The following is a 22,903-nucleotide window of genomic DNA, read 5'->3' as shown; positions in this document are numbered from 1 at the left end:
ACTTACAGGGTTTGCAAAGAGAGAATCACCGGCTGTGTTATTAAACCTGCTAGTCTGAAGTAGTAATTTGTTAGAGGATCGAAGTGGTCTAGGATCGTTATAGGGGGTGATAATATTTGAAGTGCAGGAGTATTGTCTGGATTATAGAGGATTTTATAGGCTATAATAAGTTGGTTATACTGTATTAGGCTGGGTATTGCAAGCCAACCAAGCTAATTTAGATTGATGCAATGATGTGTCCTAAAAGGCAGCCCAGTGGCAAACCTGGCAATGTGGTTGTAGCAAATTAAATGTTTGTTAAGGACAGTCTTGTTCATATTCGAGAGTAGAGGGGATGCACACAGAAGGGTTGAAACAAGGTGTGAGCGAGCTATGGCACCTTTAGCTGGAGGGGCTAGGAAGGCTTTAATTCTGTAAAGTGACCCTAGTTTTCTATTGATGGCTTTGATAATCTGGTTAAGATGTAGGTCACATTTGAGATTATTGTCTATGATGACACCTAATAGTTTCGGAGGTGGGTCAGGGGAGATTATTGTGCCATCAGTTGATGTTATGTTAACGGTGAAAGTGGTAGACCTACGTGTTGGTGAAATAACAGCAGTTTAGTTTATTTGGGATTTAGGATCAGATGATGTTCAGAAAGCCAGTTTTCTATTGTATTAAAGGTGGTCTGGGTAGCTGACCATAACTCTACTGGAGATGTGGCTGAGCAGATCAGAGTAGAGTCTTCAGCATATTGGATACAGCTGACTTTTGGGATGACAGTATAAAGGTCATTAATGAAGATGGAGAACAGCAAGGGCCCTAGTATAGAGCCTTGTGGTACTCTGAGGGTGTTAGGTAGAAGGTTAGAGAGTTTGTTCTGCCAGAGGCCAGCCTGCTGTCGACCATGCAAGTAGGATTGAAACCATTGGAAGGCTCCAGTATCTAGACAGTGTTTGCAGGGTGTGGAGTACAAGTTGGTGAGTAACCATATCGTATGCCTTGGAAAGATCCAAAAAGAGGGCTGAGGATATATAATTAGTGTTGCAAGTATGGTTTATGGTGTTAGTAAAGGCTAGGAGGCCTGAAGTAGTGCTGTGATGAGGATGTAAGCCATGCTGAGTGCCTGCCATAATGCAATTTTGGATTAGGTGGTGCATGAATTGTCTATGACAAAAGTTTCCACAATCTTTGCAAGTGGAGAGAGTATAGCTATTGGCCTATAATTGGAGAATTCAGTAGAGCTGCCTCCTTTGTGAAGTGGGATTACATATGACATTTTCCAGATGGTGGGAAAGTTAGATTCTACCATGGTTCCTTTGATTACCTTTGAGACGGGGTAAGCAATAGCATCATCTGGTTTTGATAGGTACTCGGCAGGGAGTTGATTGGCAGAAAGTGTAGTGGGTTTCACTGTTTCAATCAAAGTACGGAGAAGTGAAGTGGCGACTGGTTGGCAGCTGAACGCAAGTAGTTTTCTAGGGGTGCCACTTTCAGGACCAGGGGAGCTAGGAGGTAGATGGCTAGCTAGGGCCTGAAATGTCTCATTAAAGAACTGGTCAAAACTATCAGGAACATCTTCAGGGGTATTATCAATAGTAGCAGCAGGGATTGGGGTTGACGTGTGTCCTGGATGTAGTATATATGACATGCCATCTGACAGGGTATGGCCTTACTGGGTTCAGAGAGACCAGTCCCCAGATTGGCTGTGTGCTGGCTTCCCACACATGTGTTGTACATTCCTGGCCATGGGTGATGGCTGACTGCATACATGTGGCAGCTGTGACATTGACACATGACTCACATAAACCACAACTGGACCATAGAGGCGATTCACAGGTTACCTTTGCACATGCTACCCTAGTAGTGTGATTGCCATGGTGAGTACCAACACATTGGGCCAATGGGGAACAACATACTGAAGGTGTGTATGTGTGGGTATACCGCTACTGTTTCATTGCACTGACATATATGACTGCACACATGGGTAAATGCCAGGTAAGATGTGTGCAATGTGTCACAGGCAACGTACATGCGTACAGGACAGACAGTGACGTTCTGTCATGTGTAAAGTTGACATACGTATCGTATGCTATGCAGATGTCACTAGAAGTCTACAGAAGCACTGTAATTCTGCATTGCAGGTGTAAGCAGTGTTCCAGGGAACCCCAAGCGAACATGCATGCAAACAAAGCTACAGTAAACAGGGCTGGAAGTAGTGCATCATACAACAAAGAAGGGGTAACAATAACAGTAAGTAACAATGCAAATATGTAGGCACTATCAACATGTACCCAGGAATACACAGCGCAGATGCCCATGGTAGAACTGATATTATGTCATACTTATTTGTGATTTGGATTACATTGGTACTGCACACATATCTACATGCACCAACATCCACACGGCATAGTCGTTGTGGGCAACTTGACACCATTACTGTACATGTCCACCATTGCATATCACTACTTGCATTAGCTTTCCCCCTGTGCTACCCATGTATGCGGCTATCTGTTGACAACCTTACCACTGGCATGCAATTATGTGCAGCTGTTATACTTTGATATGTACTATGGGTGCAGATAACAATTCAGGACATTCATACAGTTACTGCAGCAGGCATGCTGGGATAAACACATAGTCATAGCAGCACACTGTACTGTTACCAACATGATACTACTAATACACTTCTATGTAGTCACCCTGTGCATCAGCAATGTGTTTACCTGTTCCCATAATGATGTTGGAGATTGCAGGAGGTGGCACAGTGTCATCATATGCACAGGGTGTGGATTAGGTATGCCTGAGTCAGCCACTGATACCACCAATTGACATGTGTGTGTATGTGTGTTGGTGAGGGGCAGCAGTACAGGGTGGGGCAGTGTTGGTGCAGTGTGTGCATGTATGTGGTTGCCCTAGGTGTTAACATTTTGCATCTGTGTATGCACACAGTTCCACCTCATGGCTGCCTTATACAGGGGTTAGTGGACAGCCACAGACTGCCCCTGGCAGGCCATACAGATCAGTGTCTGTGTGCACGGACACGGTACCTGTGCCTGGCAGGGGTGCTACGGACCGTATCCAGTACAAAGCCAGACTGGGTACTGTCATCAGAAGCGGGAGTGTGTTGACTGGACACAAATCCCTGTTGGGACTGTCCAGAGCCACGTGCACGTGGTCTCCTGGGGCGTTCCAATGACAGCACAGACCCAGCATTGCTGGGGCTGCTGCTGGCACTATGGGGGCATGTGCGAGCCTGTTGTCGTCCGTGCTGACAGCCAGCTGCTGCTGCTGCCTGCATACAGCCACGTCGACGCCGCAAATGCCCACCATTGCCCTGGCTCATGGACATCTGGTTGTGGAACTGCTGTAATATGTCTCCACAACGTCTGTCTATGACATCGGTGAAGTTACGGATAGCATCCGCAATGTCACGCATACTGTCTGTCATGGCTGTGCGACATGCTCTCAGCTCCCTCAGACCCTGTCTGGTGTACCTTTCATACATGACTGTGCCTGCATGACAGTCCGAAACATAGCTGAGGTTGACAGACCTCTTTGGGCACGTCGGCCAAAGGCAGTATGCTCATGGATGCTCCCACGAGAACCCATGGACAACTGTCTGTGTGGTACCATTGGAGGACCCTGCCGATGGCTGCTGTGTGGGGATGCATGTGCCACAGGTACCACATTACCCTGGTCTATGCCCACTGTATCCTGTCCATCACCTAGGGACAATGGTGACAAAGGATGTACAGGCAGGATGACTGTGCACAATGATGGGGTTGACAGCTGTGTACTGTCAATTGGCTGACCAATGGCAGACCCTGACACACCTTCCTGTACCATTACACAAATATCATCATTACCAGTAGCCATGGCACAGGATTCAGGTTCCCTGCTGCAGGTCACCAGAGCAGCCCCAGAACCTGTGGGAGGAAGACAGGAAACACAGTTTACAGTCTCCAGACATTGTTACCAGTGATGCACTTATACACATGCACACATGCACACATGGACACAGGCACACATGCAGACATGCACACATGGACACATGCACACAGGCACACATGCACACATGCACACATGCACACAGGCACACATGCAGCCATGCACACGTGGACACATGTACACGTGGACACAAGCACACATGCACACATGGACACATGCACACATGGACACATGCACACATGCACACGTGGTCGCATGCGCACATGGGCACATGCACACATGCACACGTAGTCACGTGTACACATGCACACATGCACACATGCACACGTGGACACAGGCACACATGCACACATGCACACGTGGACACAGGCACACATGCACACATGCACACATGCACACATGGACACAGGCACACCTGTACACATGCACACATGCACACATGCACACATGGGCACAGGCACACCTGCACACATGCACACATGCACACCTCGCAGTATACACACAGAGCACTACTGAGTTACACTACTGTTGCTAGCATTATCAGGACTATTATAAGTTATGTTAAACACACTCACTAGAATGGATGGCCTGCCTTGCTGTAACCCTGGAGGGACCTGCAGAAATGATGAGATTAATGTCAGTGGGTACAACTGTGCCATTGATGTTGCATATGATACAGTGAACTGAACAGTCAAGTGTACATATGGCATATTACCTGCACGCTCCATGTCGTGCTGCTGTGTGGAACCAGCCTCCATCATAATGCAGGTGTACTGCTGTTGGTGTTCTGGGGCTAGAGCCACAACACTTAGGAGTAGCCCCTCCAGTCTGCTGAGGGGGGGGATGTGTGGCCACCCCACCTCCTATGGCGACCTGTTGCCTGTGGATATCTGACACTTAGGATTAATTTACTACAGTGATGTCGTACCTGCTCATATGTCCTGTTATGCGTGCCAATATCATTTACCCTACGGACAAGGTCTTGCCACAGTGAGGCCCTCTCCTGCTGATTCTGACTGGTGCGGAAAAACAGGTTGTCATACTCCTGCACCAGGCTCTGGTGGATCTCCTCATCTTCCACCACAGAGTAGGCGGGGTTACACTGTCACGCCCTCTCCCTGGAAGAGAACACAAACAGGATATAAGCAGACCATGCCAGCAATATATGGCACACATACTATACATGATACTCATGTGTAGTGATATACTACTACTCCCATATGTTGCATGTGTGTGTGTCGTGGTGGATACACAGGTACATGGCCAGATATCAGTGCTCAGCCAACACCTGTGCAACAATACCTGCCACATTCCACACAACATAGTAGCATGCCCCATCGGTCAGCACACACTGACAGGTGCAATGCACAACCTCACTCTGGGGGTTCATCCCAAGGTACTGTATGTGGGACACCGTCCACTACTGTGATGTGGACAGAAGTTACTCAGCCTGGATATACATATCCCACCACCACCACCAGCACAGTAGACTACTTTGATATGTATGTGATTAGACAGTTATTCACTTGCTGGGACTGAGATGGTATCCATGCAGCACACTGGGCCAGTGGAAGCCACAAGCCACACTGCTGACCCCTTTGCAAATGCTTACCATGGACATTCCACAGATTGCATGGAACTTGCACACACATTTCTAACCCAGACCCTATGCACAAAGGTTAGGCATCCTGTCCGGTGGACTCCAGACAGAGGCAGATTATATAACAATAGCAGGAGGCTACTGCAGGAAAGAGCACATTCACATTAAGGGAAGGCATCTGTGGTCAGCACTGGTACTACGTTATGGTCCGTCATAACAATGGCCATGGCCTACTCTGGGAGGGAAATGGACACAAACACAATGGATGACCACAAGGCCTTCTTCAGTTATGTTACACATATGGACCACATGCCTCAGATATGCTCTGTGTTAATACACACCTACTTAACATTCACCAAACACACGGATATTGGCAACAATCTTGCAGACATGTTCGGTGCACATATTCCCCCCTCCTTCTCCCCCACCAGTTGAAATATTTATCACAGCTGGATGTAACCTCCCTATCATCTCACATGTCCAGGTGAGGGCCGCCCTCAGCAGAGAAGAACACACAGCATCACTGTGACCTTGTGGTATCCCTGGATGTGTGCTACCGGCATTCTGAGAGGACATACAACCGCATATGACTCTGATAATTTATCTTGGCTGTACTACAGGATATGTACCTGGTCAGTGGAATACAGCAACAGTGGTCCCACACCACTAAGGGGGCACCTCGACTGACCCTGGGAATTACCACATCATATGCATAATGGGCCTGGTCTGCTAAGCTATGGAATTATGCAGTATGGGATGCATACGCAGTGACATCGGGTACCTGCAGACACTTGTTCCCAGCCAGTGTGCCTTTGTGATGGGCTGATCCTGACTTTTGAACCTGGCTGACCTTTCAAAGCAGTCCCTACAGCCATTGCTGGGCCAACGCACAGACAACTGCTGCCAGGATCATGGCCTAAGACTGATTGACATGTAATGTATGGTCATCCCCTTTTGGTGGAACTACGTACTCACAACATATCACATGGACATACCTATGGATACAGACCTGTGACACATTTGTAGGGTTCACAGTATGCACCCTATTAACCTGCTACTTTGCATTACCTGTGTTTGTCGCAGCTGGTTGTGTTACCACAGCTTCTGCTTGCTGCTGCTACTGTCAGTGCTGACAGCTTCGGTTGACAGAGTCACAGTGTCTAATCTTTTTTTTTTTTTTTTTTTTTTTGCTCTCTCTCGCTCTCACTTCTCGCTCTCCCTCTGTCTGCTTACAGACAATGCAATGAATGTACTGCATGTGGGGAGTGTTAGCACTGGATGCTTTTGTAGGTATCTGCATAGGTCCATGTGATGGCCTCTGCACCAGTTGTAAGCCAGCATTTGCTAATTGCATACAGCCAGTTGTGTACTGATTGCAGTTCTCACTGTGATTTCAGGTCAGTGCTATAAAAGGGTATGTGGGATAGGCATTGCCCTTTCAGATTCTGAGGGCGGGGACCATGCTGGTATGCTGTGGACAGTGTTCTGTGAGTGTAAAGGTTAGTATCTCTCTCATGATTCAGGCTATGTTGTATATTCACATTTCTCCATTCCTCTCTCATGTTCCCTGTAGCAAGTGTGTATGCACATTGACTCCTACAACTATATATATATATATATATATATATATATATATATATATATATATATATATATATGTACATATACATACATTTATATATGTACTTTAACTGACCTTATTATCTACAAGCTGCCAACTAGCATGTCTGTTTCTGTTCACACACTACTATTATGGAAATCCAGTAGTTTTGACAGTAATTTTAAATGACATGCTTTGTGTACTTCACATCCTATATTCCCTTTACATTCATCCCTACTATTACATGTTATATTTATTTTAGCACAATGTTTTTGTATAAGAGTCATGGCTCAGTGGTAGGTCGTACAGACTAGTGTTTCCAAGGAGGGTTCGGGACTGACAGTGGGATTTTATTTTGCTTTTGAACTGAGTACAGGACCTGTCAATCAAAGTGACTAAGGCACTTTTAAGTAGTTGTAACCGAGTTAGCGCTGGTTTGCGCGGAGCTCACGCATGCGCACTGGTGGTTAGCTCCACACACACAAACGCACACCCGCTTACAACCGCTTAACGGTGCTTACTCTGGTGCACACCCGCGCTATTTTCTTTGAAAGAAAAGAAAATGGGGAGACAGGAAAGTGGTGAAAATGGGGTCACAAAGAGGGAAAGACAGTAGGGAAACAAGCTTGGGATGTGCAGGAAGGATGTAGGTAAGGCCCATAGCTGCCCATTTCTTCATCAGCAACAGCTGTGCATATGTATGTAATTTGGTGTGACATTTGAAACCTTCCACCCCTGAAAGAGGTGTCAGGACAACAATAATACTTGTTGTACAGCCAATTGTAATTGATAGGTTCCATGTCCAGCAGACATGTGTGCGGAATGGGCAGCTATGTATGGGGCATAATTTGTTTGTGGGTACAGAGTGCCCTTTTTTTTTTCTTTCAGGTGAGAGTGGTATGTCAGGTGAAGGAAGTCGGTACAGCTGGGGGTAGGTTGGGTAGGTAAACAGACAAGACAAACATGAATGACATGTATGGGGGTTACACAATTGACGGAGGTTTGGATATCCAGAGCCCATGAGCCCACAGATGGCAACAGTGGAACTGATATCCCCACCCATAGGCAGTTGCCACTGTTCCTTCACTGCCCAGGATGGGGCTGTGCTGGGCTGTGTAGGCCGGGCAACAGGCATGCGCACCACAGTCCGGACGCTATGGAGGGTGAGTGGTGGTTCTCCTCCGCCACACTTGCAGATAGGGGGCAAGCCCCATCCCCTGCAGTGCTTCCACCCACAGGTGGCACAGGGCCACCGGAGGAGGGTCCGGACTCGGCACTAGTGCCAGGTGCACTCGCCAGCTGAGGTGGGAGAGGTGGGTCCTCTGGAACCCGCCTTCCCTGTCATCCTATGTTTTGCATTATGTCATGACAGTTTGGGTTAGTGACATATAATACCATTCACAATTAGTTGCAATAGCATGCATTAGTATTCCCATTAACCAAACACCCAGATATTCACACCATTGAACAGCGTGCATAACACATGCATAATTTGAACACAAATACACAGTCCAACAACATGCAGGGTTAATTGATGGCAACAGGCCATCAGGTGTGGATGTATGAACAGGACAGATGCATCAACGGACATGCAAATATATATGACCCAACAGGACAAATATCCAGGGGTGTTAATTGTGATTGCACATACCATTTTCATGTGGAATGGGTTATATGTGGTTATAGGGTGGGGTAAAGAAAGTAATATTAACACATTCGAATAACAATGCATATGCTGTACATTTCTAATAGCTACAGTTATATACACACTACTGTTCTAACTACAGTTTCCTATATGATAACTATTTCATCTTGGTGATAGGACTGTTACTGCAACATCAATATACATTTTATTGTTCTTCATACACATTCATATGTAGCTTTGTTCAGCTATATCATCCTGCTACATTTGCTTTATATAGCTGTAGACAAGTGTGGATGTTTGGTATATCAGACAATCATCCTATCTGCATATTGCAGACTGAGAGCAACATATCCAGATTTTGGGATACACATTCCAGATGCAGCAACACTTTGAACAGATTTCGCTGTTTGGTTTTGAATCTCACATGCATTTCATTCTGTCTTGACTGCAGTATACTTTATTCAGGAGGTTATTACTACTGTATTGCTGGATTCATGACACTTTCTCACACTCTCTCACTTGCTTTCATTTTACTATTCAGGATGGTACTTACTTCTAGGCTTTATTGACATGTTTTACCTGTAGTTATTACAATCCTTTCCAGCAGTCTCAATTCTGTCATGTTTCAGTATTTCCACAGGGATATATTTCACACGTGATTTTATCATCTTCTGCATATACTTTTCAACCTTCTGCAGGTTGTGTGCTATTTTGTTACAGGTAGGGCACTTTTATTTCAGAATATATGTCAGACAGTTTCATTTTTCGGTTTAACTTACAGGCTGAAACACACTTTTGTAATCAAGCAATACTTGCAGACACTTTCACACTGTTACTTGCAGATTTTATTCCTTACTGACTACACTGCACTCTTTTGCTGACTGTCATACTTTTATATTTCTTTACAGTTACTGGTAGTGGATTACTGACCTGCCTGGTGGCGCAACCGCACCAGCCTATCGCCATAGGCTCTGCGGTTCGCAGAACGGACACCTGCAGCTGTAATATAAATGAAGTAATATTGGAATACACATCTCCATAATATCAGCTAGTTTAATTTCTTACATACATAATTAAATGTTACTTACTCAGTAGTGGGGCGTTGGGTGTTTGCCGGGCCTCCTGGATCCAAAGATTCAGTTGGTCCTGCTTGCGTCTCTTCAGGTCCACATGGTGGTGATGGATCTGCTCACCAATCTTTGGAATCCCTGTGGCACTGGTGAGATCATGAGCCAACCAGTCCCACGCCTCGGCCCTGTATGCTCCCCAGAGGACCTGGCCCTGCATGAGTTGGGCCTCATGATTATGGACTAGGAGCCAGACCATGTACCTGGACTCCTCAACACCCCACCTCTGTGCTTGAAAGCAACTACCCGCTCATACTCCTGTCATTCTGCCTGCAGGTCAGTTCTACAATTGTTTATGTTGTGTATTCCCGCCTATGGGGCTTATATAGTCCGTTTTTCCCACACATATCTGTGATTGGCCATTTTGGAATTGTATCAACTTCAGTAAACCTGCATTGTCATGCTCTAGTTTGTATTCATTCCTATATATTAGCTATTATTGCATTTAAAGGTACTGCTGTCATGGCTTAGTGGTTCTGTACCTTGACTATGGTGTATAGTATCCTGGGTTCGAACCTGGCCACTGCTTTTTATTTTTCATGACTGTCTAGACATGCTGAGGGGTGTGTCTGTGTAAAGGCAGTTTTGATACGGCTTGCTCAACGTTGCCTGTCGGTTAGCTTGTTACGGGGTACGCTGCTTTAAGCCTCATTTGGCTATCGGCATGCATATTACGCTCAGCTCAGTTAGGAGCACATAGACTTAGCGTGTTAGACCACTGCTCTGCTACGGGCACTCATTTTGCACCAGTTAAACCACTGCTCATCTACGGGCAGATGCACTCACTCTGTTAAACTGTAGCTCAGCTATGAGCACATCTGGCATTTTTTATTCCTTTGTTACCTCACATTTCTTCAATATAAATGGGCTATTTCATTACATTTTACATAAATTGTGGTTTTATGTGTACATATTTGTCAGGGACTTGTTTCCTGCTTATTTTGCTAAAAAAAAAATTGGTGTTGTGGGGGCTCGAACCATGAATGTTTGCTCTTCAGCCAACATCTCTACCGCTACACTATTGCTTCCCGGTTTATTTTGCATATTTAGTTCTTATATGCTTTCCCACTGACTGCTAACTGTAGCTGCACTACGGGCACTCCCGCGCAAACGAGCCACTCACGGTTAAACATTTTTACAATTTAAAAAAATATATAAAACGTGTTTATTTATATGTTTTCTGTTCATAGTCTGTGGGGGCATGTGTTGTGTTCTGTTTATTCACATTTCCGTGGACTCTGTCGTGGGTGTTTAGTTTGGGTACTTTTCCTCTTCTGGGGGCGTGTCTGCTTACAGGGCTCGGCCTACGGGCACGCCCCCTACTGTCTTACACGGACTGTGTTGGCCTTATGTGTTATTCAGCATGCTCTCATGAATATGCAGAGCATGCTGACATCACTCCGTTTAACTGCAGCCTCCGTGTATGAGTTATAACTCTTCCACGGAGGCTTCGTGAATCCTGCCCAATGTTTGTATGCAAAAAACATAGTTGCCTCTGGTGGCAATTTCACTAGATACTTCTAAAGAAACATAAGAAATTTCTAAGATTTTGCTTGATGTTAATGTTACTAAATTTGTAAGATTGGACTAAATGTACTTCACAGTCTTTGTATGTACAAATACAAAATCATTTAGTACAAATAAAATTAATGTCTAGTACCAAATATGTGTGAAAAACCATATTTAAAAAAAATTGGGTCCAGGATAGCTGATAGATTGAAATGCATGAATAGCAAACAGTCTGTGTAAATACATACTGTACAGGATACATTGTAATAAGTTCAAAAGTAATTTGTCAAGTTGTAATATTATCACTGATTTTAAGTTGGAATCTTATTGGTTACCCCAGTTAGAGGAAAATTATATTAAAATATTGTATTCATACATCTAATGGACTAATATGTACATAGCATTCTTTAGTATATACATCTTCATGTTTTTTTTAATCCTGAAGTATTAAATATACTGAAATAAGTGCATTCAAACATTTATTATGTAAGCCCAGTTCAGTACTTTATGTTCACTTCACTGTCACCCAAGATATTAATGGGCAGTTCAGAGACATGACCACAATGTTATGGTTAAAATGACATTGAAAATTTATATTTTCAGCAGTGTATAAAATGCTTGGAGTAGCACATAGTTTTTGCCTCTTATAGATATTAGTCTATCTCTAATCTTTTGTTATAAAATAATCAATAAAAGTAAAGAGTTAATTCAACAGGTGCAAAGAGTTAATAAAAGAGTTCTAAGTAATACATAATTTCTGTGATTGCAAAAGAATAAATTAATCAAGTTAAAAAATAAAATTAACGCATACACAGCTCATAAATGATAAAATATTTTCACAGAATGGTCTGTAAAAGAAAAAGTTGTTAAATACATTCAGTTTTAGTAGTAATACTTGATATCATTGTATTAACTATGTACAATTGCATTTTGACTTATGTATCAAATGAGGACTAAAGATTTTATTTCTTAATGTGTTTTCATTAAAAATAAAAAGTGGGAATTGTAAGATTATGCTCAACAAGATATTAAGGTTGAATGTAACTTTGCTACAAATATGCAACATAAATAAGGAATAAGATAAAGCTTGCTTACATGCAGAAACAGAGTTTAGTAATATGTGATTAGCATCCGTACTAAATGACTGTGGCTTAAAAAAATAGGGAACTTGCTTATGAGTGTATTACACGCACATCAAGAAAGATCACTTCTTACAGACATGGCAAGAATGTAATTTGCTTTCTTTAAAGAACTGACAACAGGACATGTTTTTCTAAGAAAGCTTAAGAATATGCTTTTCTAATCCACAAGGCGTTTCCTTGAAGACAGTTTACTTATCAGCATTTGCACAAGAACAGATTTGTCAGCATTTGCATCATCAAGGCAGTATCTTTACAAAACCAAGAGGGTGTGTGCTTAACTAAAAATATATATAAAGTCTGTATTAAATACAGTTATGTTAGGGGTACTGGTAGGGACACATTTTGTCCTGAGGTAAATGTTATATCTCTTACATCATCTGTACTATGAGAAGTAAAGTAGAACATTTTCTGAAGCTGTAACAGAAGTACGTGTGGTTTATTATAAAAGTTATTGGTTACTGCTCTTAAAGACAGGTGCTGCAAAGTATATTCTCTCATCAGTGTATATTCTGCAAGTTTCTGTATGCAACAGACTGTGAATGCAACTATAACCAGATTTTGATTTCAGCAGAATCCAGCCAACAAGACTGAGTATCTTAAGAAGACTTCAAATCCATCACAGTAAGCATCAGAGTAACTGCACAGTGCTTTTGGAACAATTAAAATTAAATTTTTCAGTGTCACGAAGTCTTTAACCAAAATCTGGATTACTATCAACCTGGACAGAAAGAGTCGCAGTTTAATGTCTCAGCTGATGAATGGCACCCATAGCTCTCAACTGTACAGATTTTCTCAGAATGTCCAGATTTTTGCCTCATGTTTTTGGTCTGTTCCTCATAAAAAAATGGTATTTTTTTTGACAAATCACTGGGATGATCTAAGGATTAAAATCACTAAATAATGACTTGCATTTGAGTTTCAGATTTTATATCCTTCACAAAATGCACAAATCAGGTTATTCTAGCAACATTTTAAGTTTATAAGACCAATGTTTAAAATGCGTCCATATTTTTGGGCCTTTGTCCCTCCTTATTTCAGGTGTTGACCAGATTTCCTGGTTGAGGGTATGATGGCACATCTGTCATTAATGTCTCTAAAGTGTCAGTATTAGATATCGAGTCCAGTCACCTTTTGTTGATTTTGAACTCACAGCTTTCTGATCTTCTCAGCTTTAAAGGTGAGTATGCTGCACACCAGACACATTGTATGATGCTAATGATTCTTGAATCAAAACAGTCAAGAGAAAAATGATTCCTATAGTTTTGTCTCCCTCTGTGTTGTTGTAAGCAATATATTGGTACAGATGTCCCATGGAGTTCTGTTTATTTGCTTTCATACAAACTTTAATGGGCTGAACTATGATAATCCACTTTTTTCAGGGCTTACAATGTACAAAAGTCTGAAATGAAACATATGTAGTGTACCATATAGAGTAGTGTAATGGTAGCAGTCTTACTGTTTCTGATTCACTAATGGTTATTAGTAAATGGTTGCCAGTTATAATTACAGTTGTGTGCAATACTGAAGATGGTATTTTGTTTGGATACTTTGCATGCCATCTAGATATCCTGTTCATGACAACATTGCAATCAGAACACTCAGTGACTACTCCTGAGCAGAAACTTTTTGTCAGGTATAATGTAACTATAATGCTTCAACTGCAAAGACTACAGTCTGAAACATTAATAATATATGATATATGTTGATTGAGCAGTCACTACATACAGAGGGTAAGAGACGTCAATAAATTTTAATATTATAGCATATTTAGCTTGGAATATTCACTTCTGCATATTTATCTTTTTTGTATTAAGTTTCACTATAGTTTGATAGATGCTTTAAGATGATTAAAGTTTGTAATTTTGCTTATGCCAAATATTGCAGTTAATGATTATATAACCCCATTTATATATCAAATGCATTAAAATATTTTTTTTCAGGGAATTTGATGTACCTCTCTTTTATTGTCCCTACATGAAGTCACAATGCAATGGCTTTAACACATTTATAGTCTTGTCAGTAGAATTATGTCATTACAGGAAAGGACTTTTTCTGTAAGTAAAAATAGAGACCCTGATTCTATTATAAGGAAGTATAGTTGAAAGTGATATTCATACACATATCAACAGTATTGCATGCATTTGAGAACAAGGTGCTGCAAAATATTGTAGCAGTTCTTCTTGCTGATTGTGATGGCCCCTCTTTACCTCAGGTCAGTAATCAAGGAGCCTCAAACCTCACCTCTGACACTGGGGAGAGGCAGTCACTAAAAACAGGAATGCATTTACACTGTGTTTTAAATATAGCTCTCTGCATCAACCACAATTTCCCCAAGAGCATGCAGGGAACACAATCCAATGTGGCTGGACTCTCTGTCTGTCTAGATCCCAAACAAGACCCACCTTGGAGCACTGTGTTGTAGTCCCAAGTATCTGGCACACACTTGAATATCTAATTTTTCACACACACACACACACACACACACACACACACACACACACACACACACACACACACACACGCACACACACACAGACACACACACTCTCACACAAAGTTCTGACATAGATTCATCAGCTGTGCCCCCTCTATCCAGATGACAGGGTAGCTGCCACCAGTCAAATACCCCAAAAGGGGTAACCAATTATACTGTATCATATTAATACTGATATGAATGGTAGAGTGTCACTGAAGCAGTAACTCTTTTTGGAGTTGTCATAGTGACACTGAAATAAGCACAGTTACTCTCAAGATATTAAAAGTATTCACTGAAAGACCAACCACACTGAAAAGGTATAAAAACATGTAATAATGGATAATAAAAATGGAAATCAGGAAAATGCTTAATATTTAGTTACAGAAAACATCAGAATTTTCAGCCAAAGGAAATATAAAACAACACCGTTGGATAGAATCTCACATGCAGGAAAAGAAATTATACTAAACTAATGTCATTGTACTTTTCATAACTAAATTAAAGAGAAACAGTCTCTAGTTAACTCACTTAATATTGCAAGACAAGATGTACTGCTGAGATGCTCACTTCTACAAGGCAAAATGAGATACTCCACACACTGACTGAATTGTACAACTAACCACTATTGAACAACTATTACTGAACTGTGATAATTGCCATAGATCATTTATAAATCAGATTCCAAAGAGAAAGAAAAACAAACAAGCTGCTGATGCCAGAGGTCTGTCCTTCAGCTGGTTATAGAATTACATCACATCTAGTCACCTAACTCTGGCAAATTTCACATTCAGAACTCTGATAAAATTCTGTTGCAGCACTTTTTAACATAAGCAACTTTTAGAAATACATTTTTAATACAAGCATCTGTACAAATTAATGTGGCAGTCAAATGACATAAGATTATTTACAAAACTTCAGCCAATCATGCTGGCATGTGCCACACATGCACTGTCTCACTCCTCCTGGTACAGCTGACAATACCCCACAACGTCACACTGATAACATCACTTGCTGTTCAAATTTGGTTCCTGCCATGGGTGCCTTCTGTGTGGAGTTGGCATGCCTTCCTTGTGATGTAATGGACTTTTGGTGGGTACCCTAGTGTCTTTCTATATCACAAATACATACAGAAACTGAAGTTATGGTCCACCAAATTATTCACTGGTGTACATGCCCTGAGTGAGTGTGTATGTGAATGTGTGTGTGTGTGTGTGTGTGTGTGTGTGTGTGTGTGTGTGTGTGTGTGTGTGTGTATCATGGAACAGACTGGCTCCTTACCAATGATATTTCTCTGCTTTGTGTACCTAGTGAAGGAATAGGGCCCATTTTCCCCCATTATCCTCAATTGGATGAATCAGTTAATCAGAAAATTAATGAATGATTAAAATAGCATGCTTGAAATTTAAGAAAAAAATGCACCTGATATTTGATTTCAAAATAATATCTCTCTGTTCACATAGAATGAATCAGAAAGGATTTGTTTTATTTAGTTTTATTTTTTTATCTGTTAGTTTGGTTGCTGCACAGATCCAATCAAAACCTTGAAGAGTACAGCCTGAAGCTTTTGACAGTAAATATTTATTTTATATATGTATATATATATATATATATATATATATATATATATATATATATATATATATATATATATATTCTAATTAAATCTAAGTTATACACAGATTAAGTGAATTTTCTGCAAGATTACAACCTGTACAATGTATGTCCAGATGTCAGTGCTATATAGCAGTATAGGAATCAAACAAATAACAAAAGTGATCTTGAGAATTAAAGCATGCCCTGCATCCATTTGCATGATAACTGTAGTTATACATCATACTGAAACAGCAATTTGTGTTTTGCATAATCATTTTGCTATCTTACTGTTATATATAATTATATATAAATATTTATCTTAAATATTACACGTTATTAGATAAGTATACAAGTTATCATATGTCTGTTTTAGAATGCTATTTTGTTTCATTTTCCTGTTCTAAAATGGCTATTTTTATGTGTTGGTAAATATAGTCACAATGTAGCTTTTCATGGGATACCACACTTTTACAATTATTCCTTAAAGATTCCTAAAAATGTACTAATGCATCTTAAAAGAAAGACTATGGCTTAAATGTCAAGAAAAAAATTGCTTATTTTTTCTTTAATTGAAACTATTAAGAATGGACTACTGCCAACATCTAGATAAGCTTCAAATAGATGAAGAAATATCTGTCATTCTTTTATTTGTGAAAGCTGTATTTGATTGATAAGACCTTTTTGTTAATGTTATCTGCTCATTTTCTAATTATATAGAATGAATTTTATCTACCTGATCCATCGGGACCATGAAGTAGAAAGGCATACAAATATATCATTCAAAGCTGCCTAACACTAAAATGGGTCAGCTATTCAAGAAAAGTCACATTGAAGCTGGTTCATCTCATGTTCCTTTGATTACTGTTGCCAGCTCAGCTCATTACTCATCTGTATGAACAATGATGAAAGCACTGGCATCAGTGGAAACAAAACGAGTAAAATAATGATCAGTGTAATATTAAGCAGTTCTATCAATCCTAATACAGATTTAAATGAAATATGACATGTGACACCGAGATGTCAAACCAAAATGTCAGAAAACTTCTATTATCATTTTGCTAGCATAATTTTCAAAAGCAAACGGCCTGTCATTGTTGTCATTGTGTTAGTTTTGTATTAGGCGATTAGAAAATTAATTCCAAGGAAGCGTATTACAGATGCTTTAAAAGGCAATGTTCTTTAAGTATAGCATAATATCTGAACTTTTATTTATAATTCACAAAATGATGACACTAACATTATCTTAAATGAGTGCATTTCCATTTATATGCCCCTTTCATTTCAAAGGAGATACTTGTTCAGAGTGGACAGGGATATTATAATGGACATAGTGAGTATGTATGACCCCTTTAAAGGTATTGAAAGGACAGATGTATTTCCTATCCCTGTGGATACTAAGGAATATATAGCTCTCACTATACCTGCCAAGTAAATGTTCTAGAGACAGACTGGGATATGATAGGTATCTCACATGCTTCTGCCTCAAGGATACTGCAGCAGTTCCTTGATGTACTCTTGGCATGTGTGTATCAGCACATCCATTTCGCAGTGTCACTCTAAGATCAACCCAGGACAATGCATGCCTTTTATGGGGTGCACATTTCCCTGAGGTACTCTGTGCAATAGATTGCACCTCTGTTGCAATTAGGACCCCTGTTGGTGGGGGCTACCATTCCATCAATTGCTAGGTAGTGTGTGATGTATGGAGGTGTAACACAAATGTCTCAGCCCAGCATGCTGGTAATGCACACAATTGCCATGCCTGGCACACTAACTTACTGTATTGCCTCTTCCTGCATGGTGGGTGCCCAGGTGTCATCTTATTGGTAAGTGGAAAAATATTTCATATTATTTTTTCTATTGTATTTATGTAACTATTTATGGTAAAATGTGTTATTCATTATTAAAACACTTTCCATTGTTTTCTCTCCCCTTTTCTCTTTCTTTGTCTTTTTTGTCCTTCTGGTGATACTGGCTATCCACTGGAGCCGTGGTGCATGACACCTGTCAGAAGTCCAAGTGAAAGTGCAAAAGACATGTACAACACATCCCTGCCTCAGACAAGTAGTTTCATCAAGAATGTCTTCGGACTCTTGAGCAGCCATTTTAGCTGCATGAATGAGTCTGGAGGTGCCCTTCAGTATGACTCAGCTGCATGCAGGATGTTTACTACTTGTTGCATTCTTTGCAACATGATCATGTGCCAGTCTGGTAGTGATGTGGCAAATGCTGTCCCCGCATCTTTTTTTTTTTTTTAGAACCGAGACTCATTATTGTTTGCAAAAGTCATGCATGAGTGCTCACTAGCTCCTGTTCAGTGATGTTGTAAGGCATTGTATAAGGAATAATCACATTTTTAACTGTTTTGCACAATAGTGATGTCGTTCACTTAAGTATGCATATACTGAATGTTCTTGCACTCAGTAATTTGTAGCCTCAGACACAAGAAATATCATCGTCTGTGCACTGGTGAGTGAAGTGGCAGCACTATTTGTTTGCATGGCAGGATATTCATTTTATTCTATAATGTTTTCATTACTGAATTACCAGGAAAACAGGTGTATTACCACTTTTAAGTTGTAGGTAACTGTCAGCTGTAAGAATGGTAATGCAAAGAGCATTAATGGTGTCAAGTGACTGCAATCATATGTCATGACCTCTAGATTTCATTCCATAATTCCAAGAATGTTGAAGAGTACCATTACAGGAATGAAATACATACAGCTGAAAAGTGTCCTTAGCCCCATCCACTCTTTTGTTTTTTGTTAATAACTTATTCCCTTTCAAGTTAAACATTCACCCATGTTTGACAAGTTCATATTGTAAGTGACAGAAATGTTACACTTGAATCACAGTTGGCCAAGGTCAGATTTATCATACACTACTCCTAAAGACAGGCTAGGTGTTAGTCCTAGAAATTTTGAAGATGGCTGTCATAAAAGTTGGATGATTAGTTGGTCCAGTGCTGTGATCTACTTGATGCAGAACTGATGGTGCTGCAGGAATGTGATTGAAACCTTGAATTACAGATTATGCAAGGTGTAGATAAACTCTGATGTGGCTTCATAAAATCTCTTCTGTTTGTTACCACAACTGATTACAGTACTTTCTTGAGCAGCACTTGTAGTCTCCTATGATCTAACTGAAAGTGTCTGGACAGCAACCTATCATCTTCCCCTTAGAAGACTGACTCTTACTTGAGTCTGGTAAGTCCTAACTAGGGTACAAATAGAAGTGGCACCAGTGCTTGGTGTCACATCATAATTTACATAAGTGCAAAACTGGCATTATTCCTAACCTGTGCCATTTCCATGTACTGATGGAAATTTCTGACTCTGACCATTCCCAGCTGACTCTCTGTGGCAGTGCACTGAGGGCTAACATTTTCACGGCACATTAGCTGCTGGGCAGCCAATGCTTTACATGTTTCCTGTGGTAACAAATTCTTGTACCTGGCTCCCCTTTGTAAAGGTGTTAATATGAACACTGTTACCTGTGAATGCCAGCCATCATCCTGAAAGTGTTCATCTGGGTTTATATATACTGCTATGGAGGTGCAAGTGTTTTCTCCCTGTGCAAGCTTGAGTATAACATCAGCATGCACTCCAGTCTGGGATGCACTGTCAATTCCTGTAGAGTTACTAACATGTTGGGGTGCATTAGATCCTGCCAATAAACTTGGGGATGACTTGAAACTTTCCTTGAGCTGCCTCATAAATATTTATTTATTTATCTTACTTAAGATGTGCAGCAGGTAAAGGTGATAAAGGATAATGAAGGAAACATACTCAAAAGCGAGGAGAGTTTGTTGAGCAGATGGAAAGAGTACTTTGAGGGGTTGATGAATGAAGAGAATGAGAGGGAGAGAAGGTTGGATGATGTAGGGATAGTGAATCATGAAGTACAATGGATTAGCAAGGAGGAAGTAAGGATAGCTATGAAGAGAATGAAGAATGGAAAAGCTGTTGGCTCAGATGACATACCTGTGGAAGCATGGAGGTGTTTAGGTGAAATGGCAGTGGAGTTTTTAACCAGGTTGTTTAATGAAATCTTAGAAAGTGAGAGGATGCCTGAGGAATGGAGAAAAAGTGTTTTGGTACTGATTTTTAAGAATACGGGTGATGTGCAGAGCTGTAGTAACTACAGCAGGATTAAATTGATCAGTCACAGCATGAAGTTATGGGAAAGAGTAGTGGAAGCTAGGTTAAGAAGGGATGTGATGATTAGTGAACAGCAGTATGGTTTCATGCCGGGAAAGAGCACTACAGATGCGATGTTTGCTCTGAGATTGTTGATGGAGAAGTACAGAGAATGTCAGAAGGAGTTGTATTGTGTTTTTGTAGACTTAGAGAAAGCATATGACAGGGTGCCTAGAGAGGAGTTGTGGTATTATATGAGGAAGTCAGGAGTGTCAGTGAAGTATGTAAGAGTGGTACAGGATATGTACGAGGGTAGTGTGACAGCGGTGAGGTCTGTGGTGGGAGTGACAAATGCGTTTAAGGTGGAGGTGGGGTTACATCAAGGATCAGCTCTGAGCCCTTTCTTATTTGCAATGGTGATGGACAGGCTGGCAGACGAGATCAGACAGGAGTCCCCATGGACTATGATGTTTACAGATGACATTGTGATCTGTAGTGAGAGTAGGGAATAGGTGGAAGATACCCTGGAGAGATGGAGATATGCTCTAGAGGGAAGAGGAATGAAGGTCAGCAGGACTAAGACAGAATATATGTGTGTGAATGAGAGGGAGGATAGAGTAATGGTGAGGATGCAAGGATTAGAGGTGGCAAAGGTGGATGAGTTTAAATACTTGGGGTCAGTAGTTCAGAGTAATGGTGAGTGTGGAAGAGAGGTGAAGAAGAGAGTACAGGCAAGATGGAGTTGGTGGAGAAGAGTGTCAGGAGTGATTTGTGACAGACGAGTACCTGTAAGAGTGAAAGGGAAGGTCTACAAGAGGGTAGTGAGACCAGATATGTTATATGGGTTGGGGACAGTGGCATTGACAAAAAGGCAGGCGTTTGAGCTGGATGTGGCGGTGTTAAAGATGTTAAGATTTGCACTGGGTGTGATGAGGGTGGACAGGATTAGGAATAAGTATATTAGAGGGTCAGCCCAGGTTGGAAGGTTTGGAGACAAAGCCACAGAGGCAAGATTACGCTGGTTTGGACATGTGCTGTGGAGGGATGCTGAGTATATTGGGAAAAAGATGCTAAGGATGAAGTTACCAGGTAACAGGAAAAGAGGAAGGCCTAAGATAAGGTTTATGGATGTGGTGAGAGAGGACATGCAAGTGGTTGGTGTGACAGAGCAAGATGCAGAGGACAGGAAGAAATGGAAACAGGTGATCTGCTGTGGTAACCCCTAACAAGAACAGCTGAAAGATGATGATGATGATGACTTTTGTTTACCTAGAGTGTCCAACTGGGCCAGAAGCCTCTTTTTAGCAGAGACCCAGGTAGAAAAGCTCCAAACAAGATTTTACAGAATTTTAACACATACAGAGATGGCTACTAACTGATCATCAAGTAGCAATACAGAGTTAACAATACATAGATGGTGCTAAACTTAACATCGAGTGTTACGTAAAGCTCAAGATAGAAAAAGAAGCAAAAATGCAGCATAAGTCATGTGGGAATCTTCCAAGATTAAACAAAATACAGCAGAAATTGTATACAATAGTCAAAACATTGTTTATAATACAAAACGTATCACAACATCAGTTGTTTTTGGCATAATCCTAGTGTTATAAGAAAGGAGAAATATAGACAAGAATGGAAATAGGAAGTAGAAAAGGCTACAGGAAGAAGGAAAGAGAATTGCAGTAGTAGTAGGGTTTAGTGCAGGTTACAAGTACTAAGTGAAGGATCAAGTACAGTTACCCAGGAGTAATACAGGAGCATAGCCAGTTGTTAAGGTGATTCCTTAGGAGCAGGTTAAATTTGGAGGTATTAAAAGTGTTTAGTAAGTGTTGAGAGACGGAATTCCATATTTTGGCTCTCTGGTTAGAGAAGAGAGAATCCCCAAAGCTATTGTTGGCCTTGGTGACATTTAGTAGGAGTTTGTTAGAGGATCTTAGTGTTCTGCAGTTAGTGTTAAGGATGAACTAAATCTTTGAGTGCAGGGCAGTTTTCAGGTTGGTGAAAGATGGAGTGGGCAACAGTTAATTGGTACAGAGATAGTAGACTGGGCATTTCAGTTCCATTTAGTTCACTTAGAATAGAACAGTTGTATGATCTATAATGATGGTTCACAGCAAATCTGGCTGTTTTACTGTAACA

Source organism: Protopterus annectens, chromosome 2.part2 (genome assembly GCF_019279795.1).
Source record: "Protopterus annectens isolate FY-2018-M chromosome 2.part2, PAN1.0, whole genome shotgun sequence".
Classification (NCBI taxonomy): Eukaryota; Metazoa; Chordata; order Ceratodontiformes; family Protopteridae; genus Protopterus; species Protopterus annectens.
The sequence above is the reverse complement of the archived record's forward strand: the minus strand, read 5'-3'. Positions refer to the sequence as shown.